Source organism: Miscanthus floridulus, chromosome 4 (assembly GCF_019320115.1).
Source record: "Miscanthus floridulus cultivar M001 chromosome 4, ASM1932011v1, whole genome shotgun sequence".
Lineage (NCBI taxonomy): Eukaryota > Viridiplantae > Streptophyta > Magnoliopsida > Poales > Poaceae > Miscanthus > Miscanthus floridulus.
Genome location: NC_089583.1, coordinates 82003524 through 82021829, shown reverse-complemented (window position 1 = coordinate 82021829; position 18306 = coordinate 82003524). Strand labels below are relative to the sequence as shown.

General features: G+C 46.7%; 2 pseudogenes; both read left to right on the top strand.

Moving 5' to 3' along the window:
• The first annotated feature begins 1222 nt into the window (after positions 1 to 1222).
• LOC136549883 (uncharacterized) lies at positions 1223 to 9061 on the top strand (annotated as a pseudogene).
• Positions 9062 to 9356: 295 nt separating this feature from the next.
• LOC136549884 (20 kDa chaperonin, chloroplastic-like) lies at positions 9357 to 17468 on the top strand (annotated as a pseudogene).
• The last annotated feature ends 838 nt before the right edge of the window (positions 17469 to 18306 follow it).

The window sequence follows — 18306 nt, the reverse complement described above, 5'->3', positions numbered from 1 at the left end:
TCATCGTATGGAAGATGGTGAGATGGAAGAGTGGATGCTTGAGGGCATATGGAGATGAAATAGAATACACAAGGCAAATGTATGAGTTGTAGGCCTTTTCAATTTACCAGCCATTGGTGAGTAGAGAAGTGCACGATTGAGTTTATGATAGATAGCCGTACTATCAGGAGAGACATTCTTGTTTGCTAAACAGTTATCTAGTACCATTAGGTGGTACCTAACTCAAGAGTGATCGAGTGGCATGGAAAGGTGAAAGCCTATTTTTGATTTTGGTAATTGAGACAACTAGTAGAATACACTTTTGCTAAGTGTGTGATTAAGCTAAATTAGGTACACACCAAGATGGAGAGCAAAGACTTGGAGATGGATGAAAGAAATATTTTTGTGCAATATTTACGAGTAATTTTTTGTTCTTCGCACATTAGAAGAAATCCATATTTAAAATAATTTGATAGGACATTACCATTTTATTGTCAACATTAGCTTCTATTATGAATTAACCATCATAAAATAGATTATAGCTTTAAAATTTAATAGAAAAGGTAAAATATAAATAGATACTCTCTATGTCCCATAAATTATGTTATGTTATTCTTACTTTTAGAGAAGTCAAACATTATCAACTCTGACTATATATATATATATATATATATATATATATATATATATATATATATATATATATATAAATATTAATACTTATGTTGATAATTAGTATCATTAGATGAATTACTGAATATGTTTTATAATAAATTTATCTAGAGGTATAAATATTACTAATAGTTCTATAAATATAAATATAGTTAAAGATAAGAAAGTTTGACCAGCACGAATCTTGTAACGACACTATTTATAGAATTGAGGGAGTATGTAGCATTCCTTTCACATTTTTCAATTTTCATAAAAATACAATAGGCTATTTTTTTTAGCAACAGTACAATAGATTATATATATTTTTACAATACACGGATCATGTTTGCTAATATGTGGCCTCAAAGACCAATAACCCGAAGCCCTTATAAAGGTCCATTTTGTTATATAGGAAGTTACAGGTTCAAATAGAGGCCCATAAGATCCGAAGCCCGAAGAATATTTTTCGTGTTTATTTACGCGCGCCCTACTTTTTTTTCAGTCCTCTTTCAACGCCTGATCGTTAGTTGTTGAGAGAGAAAAACACCATATAATACCATCAAGTGAAAGAGGACAAGGCGAAAAACGCCCTGACCAGTGACCAACAATTTTTTCTTCTTCACTTTTCTGTTCCCCGCTTCGCATTTTCCCACCCTTCCGCTTCCACGAGCAGATGGCGGCGAGTGGCAAGCTCTCGGCGAAGCCCTCCCCCTCGCCGACGGTCGCTCCCGCCTTGCGCCCCAAATTCACAGCCGCTACCTTCCTCGGTGACTGTGACGACGACGACGACGACGACTTCCAACCTCCTCGCCCCCGCCCCTTGAAGCCTTGCAATGGCGCCGCCGCACTTCGGCTCCGTAAGAAGCTCAAGGCTTCATCCTCCTCCGGTTCCTCCGGGAAGGAGAACAGTTCCGCCGCTGGTGGTGCCGTTACCGCGGTGAGGGGCGCCTCGACGGCCGCGAAGGATGCCGAAACCCTAGCCGCCGGCTCGAGGGTTAGTGGCGGCGTTCCAAAAGCGAAGAAACGAAAGGCCAAAGAAAGTTGCGGCTTCTCGAGGTACGGATCTGATAGCGCCAAACTAAGCTGTAAACCGAAGATAGGATTGGATAGATACGGATATGGCAAAGGGAGCTCCAGTTCCTTGCCCAATTCGATAGAATCGAGGGTTTTGGCGCTCGGTGTGGTATGTGATTTGGGAGTTGGGCGTTGTGAGGAGGCTCAAGTAGCTGGTACCTTAGTTGTTGAGGAGGGGCACGCCACAGAGGAGCTGGCAGGCTCTGATTGTCATCCACAAAAAACGGAGAAGAAGCTGGGCAGTTCTGAAGCTGTAGAGGGACATCACGACTCCAGGTTGATTGAACCGGGGCTTATTGAATCAGATGCAAACTACGAGTTTGTAACTGCTAGTTCGTATGATTCAGAAGGTCTCGATTCAGGGATTCTTGGCTCACTGACTGATAAACAGGACACGAAGAAAGCAAACGGGGTGGCATCTGAATGTGGTTTTGGGCTTCAGAACGGGAGCTATCACTTGGATTCTCTACAGTCAGAGCTCCTAATGTCGAACGCAAAGTATGGTTCTAGAGTTTGTGCTAGCAATGAAATCCAAGAGCCTGGTTTGGGAGCCTGTAACATGATTTCACAAGAGAGGAAAGTAGCAGCAAGACATTCTGCACGTGCAACCCCTGAAAATGTGCCTATGGAGAATAAATCAAGTGAACCTGAGGCTTGTAAGGGGCAGTGCCGCTCTAATACATCTGAATCAAAGCTTCTAGAATCCCATATGATCCATGACTTTGAAGTTGATGGTTGTGATGATTTTGAGATTGGAACACAGCTCAGTGAGCTCATTAACTTGTGTATGAAGGATTCCATAGAGGGACAGTCAAACTTTAGTGCATCTCCCATGGAACAGAACAAATTAGACTCTAAGCGACTCAGTTCAGACTATGAAGTGAAATGCCCTCTCTGTGGATCGGATATATCTGATTTAAGCGAGGAGTTTCGGCAGCTGCATACTAACAATTGTCTTGACGAACCAGCTAAGGTTATGTTCAATACGTCCTAATATTATAATTTCTTTTGTGCTAATGTGCCTTAAATATACATGCTAAATTAATGTTTTGGCTAGAAGCTCAAAAGTACTGCTGCTTTTGTGTTGATCCTCTGCTTGATGGTATTGTTTCTTTGCATAGTGTTGACCATTATCATCATGGTTTGTTTTTGTACATCATCACCTGCCTATTTGGGGCAATAAACAAACATCACTGAAAATGTATCCACAGTGGATTGCAATTTACAACAATGTCAATAATGTGGAAGCTTTCCTACCATATTTGCCCGATAATGAATTATAAAAGAGCACAAGTGGTGCAATGAAATCTGTTTATTTAGATTCAATTGACTAATAATCAATAAGACATTCATGTTATCATCCAATTTACTGGTTGCTGAGCAACAAAACTCAGAGACGAAGTTAGTGGAGTGTGGATACAAAGAGCATGAGTAAGTTCATTTGACATCCCTAATTCTTCTTCTTCTTCTGCAATAAGAATAACATATATCTTAAAGTAGGCATATACTTGAATTATCTTTTTCAGGAATCTAGTCCCAATCATAAAAAAGAGCCCTGTGCTGGACAAAATGTTGAAATTGGACGTGTTGTCGAATGGTTAAAAAACCTTGGGTTATCCAAGTATGTGGAGGTTTTTATCAGAGAAGAAGTTGACTGGGAAACCTTGCAGTGGCTCACTGAAGAGGTACATTATGTCTTATTCTTAGATGCAAGTTTATTTTCAAGTGTAGAGCATAACTCCATTACTGCTTACATTATGTGACCCATCTTTTGTAAGTCCAGGCTGTTCCTGACGCAACATTCATTTTGAAGGAGAATATAATTGGTGGAGATTGTGTTATATTGCATTGGGTCTCATGGGCTGATTATATAGAGTACATAGAATTAACACCTCACGTGGTTAGACAATGTGGTACTATTCCTAGTTACTCTAACATCCCCCCGCAGTCACAGCGGGAGCGCCGCAGACGGTGAGACTGGAGAAGAAGCTGAAGCTAACATCCCCTGCGGTCATAACAGTCGATGCGGCGCATATGATGTGGCTGGAGAAGAAGCCGATGAGTCCTCATGCAAGGCGGTAGCCCTTTTGTGCCGATGTCGAGGTAGCCGAGCGTGAGGGCGCAATAGCCGTGGTCGAAGAAGTCGTGCTGAAGATGGCCGAGGTCGACGTAGTTGTGGTTGGATTGCCATGTCGATGGAGCTGCAGGAGCGCGAGGGGCGCCATGATGATGACGGAGACGCGTCGAGGCAGTCGTCGTGGAAGGGGGGTGATGCCGAAGTCAACGCAGTCAAGGCTGTCGTAGACATAGAAGAAAGGCGACGACGCAGTCGAGGCAGACGGGGTAGGAACAGGAGGGTCGATGCCGAAGTCGATGCAGTCAAGCCACCTATGCGCCGAGGCGTGGGCTGGGTTTGCCAGTCCCAGCAACGCATCGGGGACGAAAGCACGCGTCGGTGTTGCCAATACCGGGCGTACAAGGTAGAGGGCCCCAACCACGGTGATGCTATCGACGTGGTTGTGCTGGACGAAGAAGAAGCAGTGCGAGAGTGCGAGAGCAGACGCATCGGCGAGCAGGGCTCAACGACGATGCGAGGGGTGCGACCGGCGAGCATGGCTCAGCGACGGCGCGGGTAGCGGCAGCTCGATGACGAAGACCCAATCAGCAGGACGAAGACCTTGTGCAGACGGATGGCGCAGCAAAGAGTGCGCAGTACAGTCGTCGATGCACAGTGGACGGTGATGTAGATGCAACGGCGAAGCGGACACACGGGCGGCAGTGCTGCAGCTCGACGAGGCGACACGGCAGCAAGCAGCAGCCCTGTTGCTCGGAGAAGATGTGCATAGTACTCGGCCATGGACATCACCGGAGCCAGGTGGATCGCGCATAATCGGTTGGTGGAGGGACGATGTAGACATGCGGACTGAATGACCGAGAAGCGACGCGGGAAGGCGTCCCCTCGGCATCGCCTGCCCCGGCCAGGACGCACAGTCGAAGATGTAGATGTCATTGTAGTCGATGCCGATGCCGGAGTAGGTATGCGCGAGGTCGACTGGCGATGGGCGACTCAATCCCGATCAGTGATCGGGCAAACCAAAAAGATACAGCAGCAACGGATCAGGTGTACCCGGCAACAGTGCACCTCAGCGAGGCTCATCCCGGCTCGTGGCACGAGCTGCCGGAGTCGGACGGGGCGGGGCACACGGCGGGGCACGGTCACGCGAGGTCGCACGAGGATGACGCAGATTGGCCGGCCGCCACCATGGCGGCGCGATGTTGGGGTCGATCTGCCCGGGCCACCACCATGGCGGCGCGGGATGGGGCGACGCCCAGCATCCTCCACGGCGAGCGCGGAGAGGGCGGCGCGCGCCGCGAGAAGACCCGATCTGCCGCTTGATGACGACGAAGAGGGCGCGGGATCAATAGGATCCGGCGCCTAAAGAGGTGGCGCTGCCCCCGGCGGAGATCGATTTCTCCCCGGGGGCGCGCGGTGCGGAAGCGGCGGCGGCTAGGGTTAGGATCTAAACCTAGGCGAATGATACCATGAAGGAGAATATAATTGGTGGAGATTGTGTTATATTGCATTGGGTCTCATGGGCTGATTATATAGAGTACATAGGACTAACACCTCACGTGGTTAGACAATGTGGTACTATTCCTAGTTACTCTAACACATTTGCATGTTTTGATGATTTGATCTTGTTGAAGCATGAGTAGATGGATCAGCTCTCCACGAAATCCTAAGATTTTGAGAGAATTGCTTGGTTGTTAATACATTGGATGTGACTCCAATAGGCAAATGATACTTCTGGTTTTCGGTAAAACAACTAACATTTGCCCTATCGATTGCAGGATCTGTTGGGTATCGGGATCACCTCTCTTGGACCAAGAAAGAAAATTATCCATGCTCTAGGAGAGTTACGGAAGAAACATGATGATCCCAGTGAAGTGGAAGATGTCGTGTTAAATTCAGAAAATACTAAGAAGACTAAAGTTCCGATGAATGGTAATAAATTAATTACTGAATACTTTCAGTGTTCCTCATTTGATCAAAGACAAAGAAGGGCATGCAAAGTCAACAAGCCATCTAATCTGAACAAGAAGAAAATTTCTAGTGCTAAAATACCCACTAGAAGAAGTGCTGGTAAAGGAAAGGTTAAAGATACACCTCTTTGGTGTTGCATCCCAGGGACCCCTTTTCGAGTGGTATGCTTTTATCTCTGCAGACCTACAAGAACATTTATCCTTAATATCAATCAGCGTGTTCCATAACTTAAAATGTTGCTGCAGGATGCATTTCGCTATTTGAGAGGCGATTGTTCTCACTGGTTTCTCACACACTTCCATGTGGATCGTAAGTACAACCTCTATTGTTTGTTGCCTGAGTTTATATTGAATTGAACTCTTCCTGCACCAGCATATTAGCAAACTGGTTCCCACATGTTTTCTTTCTCATTATTGCTAGGCACCTAATGCTGATGTTCAATGTCTAACACATATTTCTATTTCAACAGATTATCAAGGCTTGACTAGGAGCTTTTGTCATGGGAAGATATACTGTTCGTCAATTACAGCGAGTCTTGTGGATCATAAGATTGGTATTCCATGGGATAGATTGCATGTATTGACCCTAAATGAAAAGCACACTATTGCTGGAGTTAGTTTGACATGTTTTGATGCCAACCATTGCCCTGGATCAATCATTATTCTTTTTGAGCCTCCCAACGGTAAAGTAAGTGTTTGTCTGAGTATTTTGTTCCATCTATTTGACATAACTATTCAATATGTTTTTTTTTCTTTATTACTTGCTTTTTAGGTTGTTTTGCACACTGGAGACTTCTGGTTTTCTTCCGAGATGGCCAACAATCCTGTTTTGCAGTCTTCTCATATCCACACTCTAATACTTGACACAAGTCCACAACCTATTGCAATCCACGGGTATGTCTTTTAGTTTGTCCAGAAAAACTATATGTTTCCAAAGTTTAGAGTTGAATTTTTGACATGGTTAACTTAATCTGCCATGAATAAAATTATTTTGCAGTATGACTTCCCAAGTCAAGAGATTGTAATACAGTTCGTTATTGAGGCCATCCAAGCAGAAGCTTTCAATCCAAAAAGTTTTTGATTGGTAGCTACACAATTGGTATTATCTCGTATTTTCTGTTTCGGGGTATTTTGGTGTTTCTCTAAGTTAGGACTTAGGATAATTACTTACAAGTGTTCTTGTATGCAGGAAAAGAAAGACTGTTTATGGAGGTTGCTCGTTTGCTTCAGAAGAAAATATATGTTGGAGCTGCAAAGCTGCAAATATTGAAACATTTAGAGCTTCCTCAGGATATTATGCACTGGTTTACAGCCAATGAAGCAGAAAGTCACATACATGTTGTCCCCATGTGGACTCTAGCAAGCTTCAAGCGGATGAAATATTTATCAAATCAATATGCTGTAAGTCTTTGTATTCTGTCTTATGCCTTCATAAGACTGTAAGAGAGATTTCGTTTTTATTTAAGGGCCTTCCTGATAGTGGGCATGATCAAAATTCCTAGGAATTTTGTTGAACTTCAAACTGAACCAGAAATTCCTAGATGAAACACCACCAAGAAAATAGGTCATAGCTTAGATGTTGCTAGGAATTATTCTACTTAGAAGAGATAACTAAAAACCTCATCTTTAACCATATATTCTGGTTGTATTATCAGGAGTCAGGACTTCAGAACTGAGACGAATTTCTATATTCCCTTCATTATGTTTAGCATTTCATTTATCTGTTAACTGTCTAGAGGTTCCATCTTTGTTCCAGATTCTCATCCAGCAAGAAATCTCAACTCAGTCCATTTTTTCCTTTTTATTTCGAATTCTGTGATACATTTGTATTTTCTGAAAAGCTACTTTACCTTCAGGGCCGGTTTGACCTCATAGTGGCGTTTTGTCCTACTGGTTGGGCATTTGGCAAAGGTAGGAAAAAGACACCAGGCAAAAGGTGGCAACAAGGATCAATCATCAGGTACCATCCTGGATTTTTTCTTTTTATACATTTTTCCTTTTGTTAATCAGTCCTGGGGCTTATCGGACAGTGTTGTAGTCTGTTTGGTTATTTGTATCACCTAGCCTGCCTCGTATGAGCTGAACCAGGCTCATTAAGACAGGCTGAACTCATACAAGGTCACTTTGTTTAGTTGCTCGTATTTGCCCATCCTGTCTAAGGTATAGTGTAGGGTTGTCCGTATGAGAATATGTCACATGAGATAAAATGTTTAAGATAAAAATAATTATTATATTTACTGTATATAAGTATGTTTGGTAGTCTTAGTTTTCCTTATGAAGCCTTAATTAGCTCTTAAAAACACTAATATCACTTAATATATACTCCCTCTGTTCAAACTAGCTTAACTTTAACTATGTCTATAGTGAATAGTCTTAACATTTATGTTGTGTTCAAAAAAAGTATTGACATTTATGTCCTCAACTAGGTTTACTATGAAAATATATTTCATAAGTCATTTAATGCTACTTATTTTGTATCATAAATGTTAGTACTTTTTTTATATAACTTTAGTCAAACTTCAAATCATTTGACTCAAAAAGTGAGAATTGCATCCTTTTGTGGATAGAGGGAGTACTTAATTATGGACTAAGTATATCATTAGCTAGGAAACACCTTGCATCCAGCGAGCCAGGCCTGCAGGAAACGCAAATGAAACTTCTTTCTTGGGAGCCAAGTTGAAGGAGCTACTAGTATTTTGCATCCTGCGGAACAGGCTTAGGTCCTTGTCGATGCAACCAAACAGCCGAAAACTGCATCCAGTGAACCTGGCCGGGCCTTGTAGAGGCAACCAAACAAGCTATTAGTGGCTGCCCTAAAGAAATATCCACAATTTTAAGAAACCTATACCGTGTATGGACTAAAGTAACATGTCATTCGTTTTGTTTCTACAGATATGAAGTGCCCCACAGTGAACACAGCAGTTTCACGGAACTGCAACAATTTGTCAAGTTCATATCACCAGAGCACATAATCCCGAGTGTAAAAAACGATGGCCCTGAGAGTGCAGATGCTATGCTTGCCCAGCTGTTAAACGAGTAGTGGAATTCGTTGCTCCAAAATATCTTCGGCTTGGCTACAGATTTCTGTTTGAAGACCATCTGATGAAAGGGATGAATTCCGGAGGAGCTAACTTCCATGGATTAAATGCAGTGTTGGCGGAAGCATTCCTGATAATGACACCCGGAGTTCTGATGTGGAAATCCAGAGGTACAGGGTGCATAGATGCGCACGCATACACACACGGTTATCAGACCGTTGGTGCCGTGGGGGTGCTGGTTGACAAATCGTCAGACAAGATCTGTACTGGAATGGATACCGCGGGGTAGTATTCTTGTTTTTTTTTTGGCCAAAACCCTGTGAACCGTGAATTGTGATTGTCAAGCGTCTGAACTTGCATCCGATTAATTGAGTGCATCTCATTATGAGTCCATTTGTGAAACTTGTACCGGGTTTTCTAGTGATGCTGCGACAAGACCACTTTTTTTTGTGATAAAAAACGTGCCAAAAAACGTTGGGAGCTGGGAGGCCTACTTGTCAGCCAACCAGACTACTTGCAGCCATCCGCAAGAGGGCACCACTATCTTCTAGAACTATCCGGCGGCTTGCTCCCCCTAAACGCAACGGAATAGAGCGCTTTGCTCCCCCTAAACGCAACAGAATAGAGCGCTTGAAGATAGGTTAACCGCCCCTTATCCTAAGCTCAGCCTGCCCCCGCTCCTTAGTTCTCGTCCTCGCGCAGTCGCGCTCAGTGTCATTTGCAGTTCCCTGCAGGCGGCAGCAGCCATGGCGTCGGTGCAGCTGTCTAGGCCGCGGGTGGTGGTGGCTGCGAAACCGGCTGCGGTGGGCGGGCTTCCTCCTGACGCCGTCCCTTGCGGTGCCAAGGGGGCGGAGGGCCAGGGGGCTCGTGGTGAGGGCCGCCACGGTCGTGTCACCCAAGGTAACAAACAGAACGCTGTTATCGTGTTGGGATTCTGAATTCTGTGGTTGCAGACTTTCAGGGGCGCGTCTGGTGGCCTGTGTTCGGTTCTGTGGGTGTTACCGTGTTAGGCGGTACGCTCGTAGTCGTATGAGAAATCTCAAAATTTTAAGTAAGGGATGAATGTTGTGCTGAAACAAAGCTTATTGTCGGTTGGGGGGAGATTGCTAGGAAGACTGAAATCCTCTGTGGAGCAAGATTGTACTAGTTGTCATTCACTGAGGCAAGAAAACCTTCTGATTGAAAGAACAAGGCCCACAACTAAACTTATGTAGTTATCTTAGAGCACAATTGAGGAGCAATCCTCTGAAGTCTGAAGAAAAGGAGGAGCAATGTTTCTCTCCATTTGTTAAGAGAATGGAGCCTGCTGTGCTGACTTGGACTTCCACCTTTGCCTCATAGCACAACAGCTCGTGGTATGGAGTGTATGATTGGTGTTTCAATAGGATTAGTGCCTGATATATCGGCCATTTCCCATTAGAAGATTCAAGTATCCAAGGTTGAATTCAAGTGAATAACAATCCCTCTGGCTTTCCATATAATCATGATAATCCTTCCCTGTATGGCCCCGTTCGGATGGTATGGTTCTGGAGGAATTTGGATGATTTGGAGGAATTCTGGAGGAATTTGTGAGAGGAAAACACTGTTCCGGATGAAAAAAGAAGCGGATCAAGCCTGCTGAATTCAAGTGAATAACAATCCCTCTGGCTTTCCATATAATCATGATAGTCAGCATGCAGATGCAAACCAGGGGTGGAGCTTAGTGGAGCCAAACTTTGGCTCCTGCCCCCCCTTGATTGAGAAAGACTAGCAAAGGTTTATGTATAAAGTATATAAACAGTCCATCTAGAGAGGGCTAGTTTAAACTTGCTTCCCTGCAGACTGCGCATCTAATGGGACCGTGCCCATCTGTCTCCATCAAGTAGTACTAGCTGACAGAAAAACTACAGTTAATCTCGCTTCTACCTTAATTGAATGGCAGAGCTGCCCATTTCTTTCCCCCCCTGTAAGAGGCGTGCTGGGGGAAGGGGCTGGCGGCGGCTATGGAGGTGGCGGCTAGGGTTGGGAGGTGGCGTGGGAGAGAGGGCGGCGCAGGTAGAGAGGAGGCGGCAGGTGCAGGGAGAGGAGAGGAGCAGATAGGAAGGAGCAATCGCTCATCTATTGCTTAGTTTGATTGATTACATCCCCTAGTATTTATAGTCCCTATAGGGCTTGGACTCCAAGCAACCTACGGGAGATCCTTATATGATTGGATTCTCCCTTCCATACTAACAAACTTCAATTCCATAACTAACCAAACTCTATCCAAACTCTAATAGACTCGATATGGTAACTTAGGTAACGACGGCGGGAGTGACGGGAGCGACGGCACCCTCCCTCCTGGGCGCCTGGCGCCCCTCCTTGGGCCCTTCTCGGCCCATTTGCTCCAGGTTGGGGGGGCCTCCATTGGGCGTATGACACCACCCCCCCTTCTCCACTCGGCGCGTTCCCGTGCCGAAGTAGGGTCCAGTCATCGACGCCAGCTGGTGGAAAAGCTTCACCGGGAAGAATGGCCTCGATGCGGCTGTAGACGGGGTCGGCGATGATGATGTTCTCCCGCAGTGCGTGTTGGCGAAAACTCGAAGCGGTAGAGGAGATTGCCGATGTAGCCGTAGAAGAAGTAGAGGTGTGTGTCAGTGTTCGTGCCAGCTACAACAAGTAGAGGTCGTGCTATGGCTGCCCCGAATATGAAGTGCACCATCTCACTTGGTGGAGCAACGAAGTCGTGGATGCGGTTGTTGGCATCAGGGGCGAGGTAGGCAGGGATGCGGCGCCAAATCATGGCGCTTGATCGTGTTGATGGCGACGTCGTCAAGTCAAGCATGGTGCCGAACATGAAAGAGCCCAAGTCGAATTCGCCTGGCGAGAGTCGGTGGGCGTTGGAGTCGGGTCGAAGAGCGATGTGGACACTGTCGACGCGAACAAGCAGACGGCTTAGGTTGTCGAAGAAGACCACTGTTACCTGACGTGATGGGGCGCCCTTGCAGCCATGGGCGTCCAAGTAGGATGCTTGTCAGGCACCCCATTGTGTTGGCCCCTCGTCGGTGGAGTGTGGGCGCCGAGGGCCAGGAGGTCCATGTTGGCCGAGCCACCTCGGCGCATAACCTGCAAAAGGTCAAGGAGGAGCGATGATGCCGTCGGGAGGTAGAGCCGACCGTCGAAGAAGATGAGGCCTTGATCAAGTGACCAAGCCTGGGCGGCCACACCGTCGGATATGGCCATGGCGATGGTACGGAGCTCGCGTTGCCGTAGTGTAGCTTGACGCATATGCTCGAAGATGACGTCGGTCGTGTCGATGTAGTCGAGGGCGTTCGGGTGGCGGGCTCGGCTTGCCCTGCTTAGGGTGTTGCGGGGTGGAGGTAGCGTCGTTGCCCGTGCCGCCCGCTCGCTCGGCGGAGGTGCCGATAGGGCGAGAACAGTAGCTGGGGTATGTTGTCGCTGCACGGTGGTGAAGGTGAATAGGCGCTCGTTGTGGACGTACTGGAGCTGCATGGTGGTGAAGTCCCAAGTCAGTCGGCCAAGGCTAGCCAACCAAGGTGTGCCGAGGATGATGTCGACGTCGTTGCCAATGTCTAGGAGGTAGGCGTCGATGTCGAAGACTTCGGCATCGATGTGAAGGGGTACATTGAAGGTTGTAGCGCGACAGGAAACCTCGTTCTCCGCTCCCGTCGAGTATGGCGGTGTTGATGCGCTGTTCTTTGAGACCGATGAGGCGGGCTACGTTGATGTCGATGATGTTGTGTGTAGCGCCCGTGTCGACGAGGATGTGGACGCCGTTGCCCGACACGACCCTCGCCAGGTACATGGGCGGGCGTCCCTGAACCGGGACTGGCTAGTCCTGATCATCATGAGGAGGCTGTTGTCGACGTCAGTGTCAGTGTCATTGTCGTTGTTGTCGTAGTTGTTGACGACCGTGATGTCGAACAAGGTGCTTGCACTTGTGGCCGCGCGTGAACGGCTCGTCGCAGTTGAAGAAGAGCCCGGAGCGTCGTCGTTCCGCCATCTCCTCGGCGGTGAGCCGCTTGAACGGGCGCGGAGGAGCTGGTGGTGTAGACGATGTCGTGGTCGTCGTGGTTGGTGTTGATGGGGGCGCCTTCAGGGGTACCACCCGTGGCACCGGCTTGGTCGATGGCGCCTTGTTGGAGTCGGCTAGCACTGCGAGACGACGCTCATATGCCCGAGCCAAGGACATGGCCATCTCCATGTCGGTGGGGTTCTGGAGCTCGACGTCGGTCTTCAGGGGTTCGAGGAGGCCGGTGGTGTAGATGTTCACTTGTTGTTCATCGAGGGGCCCGACACAAGCCACGTGTGCCAGGAAGTGTTCGGTGTAGTCGTCGATCATTCCCGTCTTGCGAAGGGAGGCGAGCTCGCCGAGGGCGTTGCGCCGTGTAGGGGGCCCAAAGCGCTCGTTGACACACCGAGCGAAATACGCCCAGTCTGTCACCGTCTTGTCCTACATCAGGCGCATGTACCACTGCTGCACGCCACATGTCAGATGGTAAGATGCATACCAGACTTGCTCCGTTTCAGGAGTCTTCTGACCTCTGAAGAATTGCTCGCAGCAGTTAATCCACGGCAATGGATCTTCCTTGCCGTCGTACGTGGGGAAGTTGAGCTTGTGGAGGCGTGGCGTGAGGACGGGGAAGGAGCCTGGCAGTGTCCCTTGGTACGGGAACGGCGGAGGTAGATTGGTCTTGGGGCCCTCCGCCGTGTCGGTGAAGAGCTTGCTCTCTAGATCATCCGCAATCTCAGGGATTGTAGATGCCTCCTTTTGCTGCTTGAGGAAGGCGCGTCCTGCGTCCTCCATGGCTTTCTTGGTGTCGACCTCGAGCTTGGTGGCGATCGCTTTGCGCTCGCGTTCGGCGCGAGCAGCAGCCGCGGTAGCCTCTGCCAGGCCGTCACGTTGCTCGATCGTCGTCAGACGATTGTTGATGGAGGTGAACTCGCTCTTGATGTCGTCGAACTGCTGGTGGAGGTCGGCGACAAGCTTGTCGAAGCTAGCTTTGAAGTCACCATTGTTGGCACCCATGGCAGCGGCGTGGGATCTAACTGGTCTTCGAGATACCAGGTGTAAGAGGCGTGCTGGGGGAAGGGGCTGGCGGCGGCTGTGGAGGTGGCGGCTAGGGTTGGGAGGCGGCGTGGGAGAGAGGGTGGCACAGGTAGAGAGGAGGCGGCAGGTGCAGGGAGAGGAGAGGAGGAGATAAGAAGGATCAATCGCTCGTCTATTGCTTAGTTTGATTGATTACATCCCCTTGTATTTAAAGTCCCTATAGGACTTGGACTCCAAGCAACCTACGGGAGATCCTTATAGGATTGGATTCTCACTTCCATACTAACAAACTTCAATTCCATAACTAACCAAACTCTAATAGACTCGATACGTTAACTTAGGTAACGACGGCGCCCTCCCTCCTGGGCGCGCTGGTGGGGGCACCTGGCGCCCCTACTCGGGCCCTTCTCGGCCCGTTTGCTCTAGGTTGGGGGCCTCCATTGGGCGTATGACCCCCCCCCAAAAAAAAAAAAAAACAACTGTGGTTAATCTGGTAAAAACACTCATTTTTACCATATTATCAGTGGACAAAGTGATGCAAACCCCAGGCATGAGTGATGAGACCTGCTTATTTTAGTGATGAACACCTATGTTACAAATCTGCTGTCTCGTGTCCACATGATATTACAGTTTCCATGTGTGGCAAACCTCTATTGCTCAGTTAGCAATGTGTGCGATTCTTTTTTATGTAAGCAGTTGTGTTCATATACATGCGTGCAATTTGCAGTATACTTCCATAAAACCATTGGGAGAGAGAGTACTTGTGAAGATCAAAACCTCTGAGGCTAAATCTGATGGAGGGATTTTACTCCCAGTATCAGTTCAGACAAGACCACAAGGAGGGGAAGTTATTGCTATTGGAGAGGGGAGAAGTTTTGGACGTAACAGCATTGAGATCAGTGTTCCGGTATGTGCTTCTGCACAGCTAAGTTTACTTTGTATAAGCAGACATGTCTGTAATTCTATACTTGTATATTTAAATAAACATTTACAAATAGCAGAAATGAAAAATAATCAATGAACTAAAAGTGATATTACTGCTGCACTGCCATCTATGATAAAAAGTTAAGAAAGTAGCTGTATGTTTCATATGCTGAGATTTTTGCTGTATCCAATCTTCTTCTAAGTTTGAACTTCTAGTTCTGGAAGACAATTTGCCTCATGGCCTTGTCACCAGTAACATGTTTTTTCCCCCTTGAACACACTGGTACTGTCCTATATAACTAATTGAGTAATTTGACATCGATTTATAATCTTGTACAGGTAGGTGCACAAGTTGTCTACTCGAAATACGCAGGCACAGAATTGAAATTCAATGACGCTGACCATCTCATTTTGAAAGAAGATGACATAATTGGTATTCTCGACAGTGATGATGTGAAGGATATGAAACCACTGAATGATCACATTCTGATTAAAGTATGCTTGTCCAGAATTATTACTATTGTGACACTATCCAGATTAATTGGCTACTGTACTCCTATTCTGCTCACGTTATTTTAAGCAAACTTTTTTCCATGCCACAATTTGTCTGGCAACTTCACTCACAAGTTGCATATGCAATATATGAAAGGTCTCATCTCTTGTGACAACTTATATCAAGTTTAGAAAATTGTGTTTGCACCATTTGCAGCAGAATAAACCATATAATACGGCATATTCATGCACTAAGAACAGAACAGGAACACCACACATTGGACAGAAGTCACAAAAGTTTTATGATGTCTTTGGCAGATGCTCTGTTTATTCACGATATGTCTTCATGTCTTCTGTCAAGTCTGGATACTAGAAGCAAAGCTTGTCCAGGAAGCTCCATTTTGTGCATTCCATAGCCGATGGGAACTCTTTGACTTGACTCAATCCACCACTGACCCATTCTGAGTCAAATCTTGTTTGGCATTTGTCATACATTTGCACCATGTTGAGTACCCCAGCCTAAGGTTATCCATCTCGTACGCATGCACTGTGATAGTGGTTCTGTGAAACGTTATCCCTTGTTTTGGAATAATGGAATAGTAACATACTACTATACTGGCCTCTGCAGTGACATTTTCTCCTTTAAAGATTCAAATGTATATTATGTTCTATACTTGTTTATTCTTCAAATAGTCAAATTGGACAATAACTCGGCACATTCCATCTGGCCAAGAGGAAATCTGTGTCTTAGTGCATGCTAAGCAGCGGCTATGCTCTGTGCTGTTGGAGTGTGAACTATGACATCCACATTTACAATACCATTTTTTACTGAATCTTTTTATTCTCCTTCTGTACCAGATTGCTGAAGCTGAAGAACAAACTGCTGGTGGTTTGCTATTGACGCAGGCGACTAAGGAGAAGCCTTCTGTTGGAACAGTGAGTATTTTAGGTTTAGTATATGCAGCATTTGCAGTTATTTATTTGATTATCTGTTGATTATGATTGCTTATGTTTTCAAGTTATGAACACATTAGCTGTTCAACAGCTGAATCCTTTCAAAGACTTGCTTATTTTGTTTTGGGCCTTTGAATTTTGGTGGTGGGCATCAGTAGTGCATTTAACATGTTCTAGACTTCTAGTGGACTAGTAACAGCTGAGTTGAAGTATGCTTGACCTTTTAAGTTTCAACAGTTTTATTATTGCTTACATGCTGCAAGGAGAGGGAATTGATTTGAAAAAGCTGCAGGTCTTGGCCAGTAATTGATGCCCTTTAGCTGTCTCCTGCTTGTGTGGTTCGCTACAGAGGTTTGGAGATGGTTACTATGGGCATGTTTGGATACGATGGGCTAATTGTTAGCTAGCTAATTTTAGCTCAAATTAGCTCTGGTGTATCCAAACAAGAGGGCTGATAGGTGGGCTAATTTTTTAGCCCAAGTCTCCAACTTTTTTTTTTTTGTAACCAACCATAGCTAATTTGGGCTAATTTTTAGCCCAACTAGTTGGCCGTCTGTTTATAGGGAAAAACACAAGGCACATAGAGTTCAACGTGCAGCCTTTAGTGTGGAAAGTGCAGCTGCCTAAGAGTTACTCGTACAATAGAGTGACCACCTCACTAAAAAAGAACAAACAATCATACAGAATTATACTTCATCCGTCTGTACTCCTTACATACTCTGTATACATTCTCCACTTTATTCGTTCAGTCCTAACATGGAGCTCGTTTTCTTGAGTCTAATACACCGTGGACACAGGTGGTAGCCGTTGGACCAGGGCCGTTGGGTGAGGACGGCAGCAGGAATCCCCTGCGGATCACTCCTGGAAGCAACGTGATGTATAGCAAGTATGCAGGGAGTGAGTTCAAGGGCCAGGACGGTGAGTACATCGTGCTCAGGGCGTCTGACGTGATGGCTGTTCTTACCTCTGATCCCAAAGCATACAGCGCCATTTATGAAATGTAGGAAGTTTTGATGTTGAGGCCGAACCTTATCTTTCATTTTTCTCCTGTTTGGAAATGCTGGAAGGTCTCAACTGTATTTTGGTGCGAATTATAAGGAAAATAAGCTGAGTAGCGTAGACTAGAGACAGGAATGTGCTATGCTGTTTGGCTGGTAGGTGAGCTGACCAGCATGTCGGATTCGGCTGTTCTTCATGGCAGTCAGCGTTTTACACCAAGACTGGCCAACACATCAATATTACTAACATTTTCACTCTTGCAAGGACACATGGGAGTTCGTAGTCAACAGGCGTGAACGAGGGCATTTGTTCGGTTGGTGGAGGCTGAGGATAGTGGATAATGATAGGAGAGTTGGTGAAGAGGACCTCGTGCCAATATGAGGGGTCATATGGAATGTTATTTCTGCATCGGCACGAGGGCACCTAACTCCTATACGCAAAGCTGCGTCATGGCCTCATCCGCTCATGGCATCCCTCTCTTTAAGCATGCCGGGAGGGAAGAATAGATTTTGTGGAACCATAATGATATGCCACGTGCGTCCGGGCCATGACTCGTTCGGATGTGGCTCCGCAGGAGCAGGTCTCATCTCTCTCACAAAAAAAAATCCTCACTCACTCATATGCTTATCCGCATAGTGTCCGCCGTAGCCTGGCCGCTCATCTGTCCGCGCCTCTTCCCTCACCGTGTGCTCGTCGATTGCCACGCCGTGTCCTTCCCCCAACCGCCCCTCGTCCCATTGCCGTCCGTGCCATGCGCCCGTCCCAGTCACCGTTCGTCTGTCCCCCATCGCCATCGCGCGCGCCGCTGACCCTGTGCATGACCGCTGGGGTGCACATGTCGTGGCGTCTCAGCTCTTCCCCGGCCGAGCCGAGGGCACCCACGAGTGCGGCAGGTGCTGGTGGTGCTCGCGCTGCGGCTTGCCGTCGGCTCCCACCCTGGCGGCCAGAATTGACCGGCCCGGTCTTCCCCTCCTTTATGTTGCATATGTATGTTTCAAGTATTTCAGATGTATGTTGGAATTGTTTCATCTTGATGTTGCAAAAGTAGATTCAGTATGTTGCACATGTTGCAAGTGTTTTAGAGGCGTTGCAAGCGTTTGTTCAAAATATTTCATTTATTTT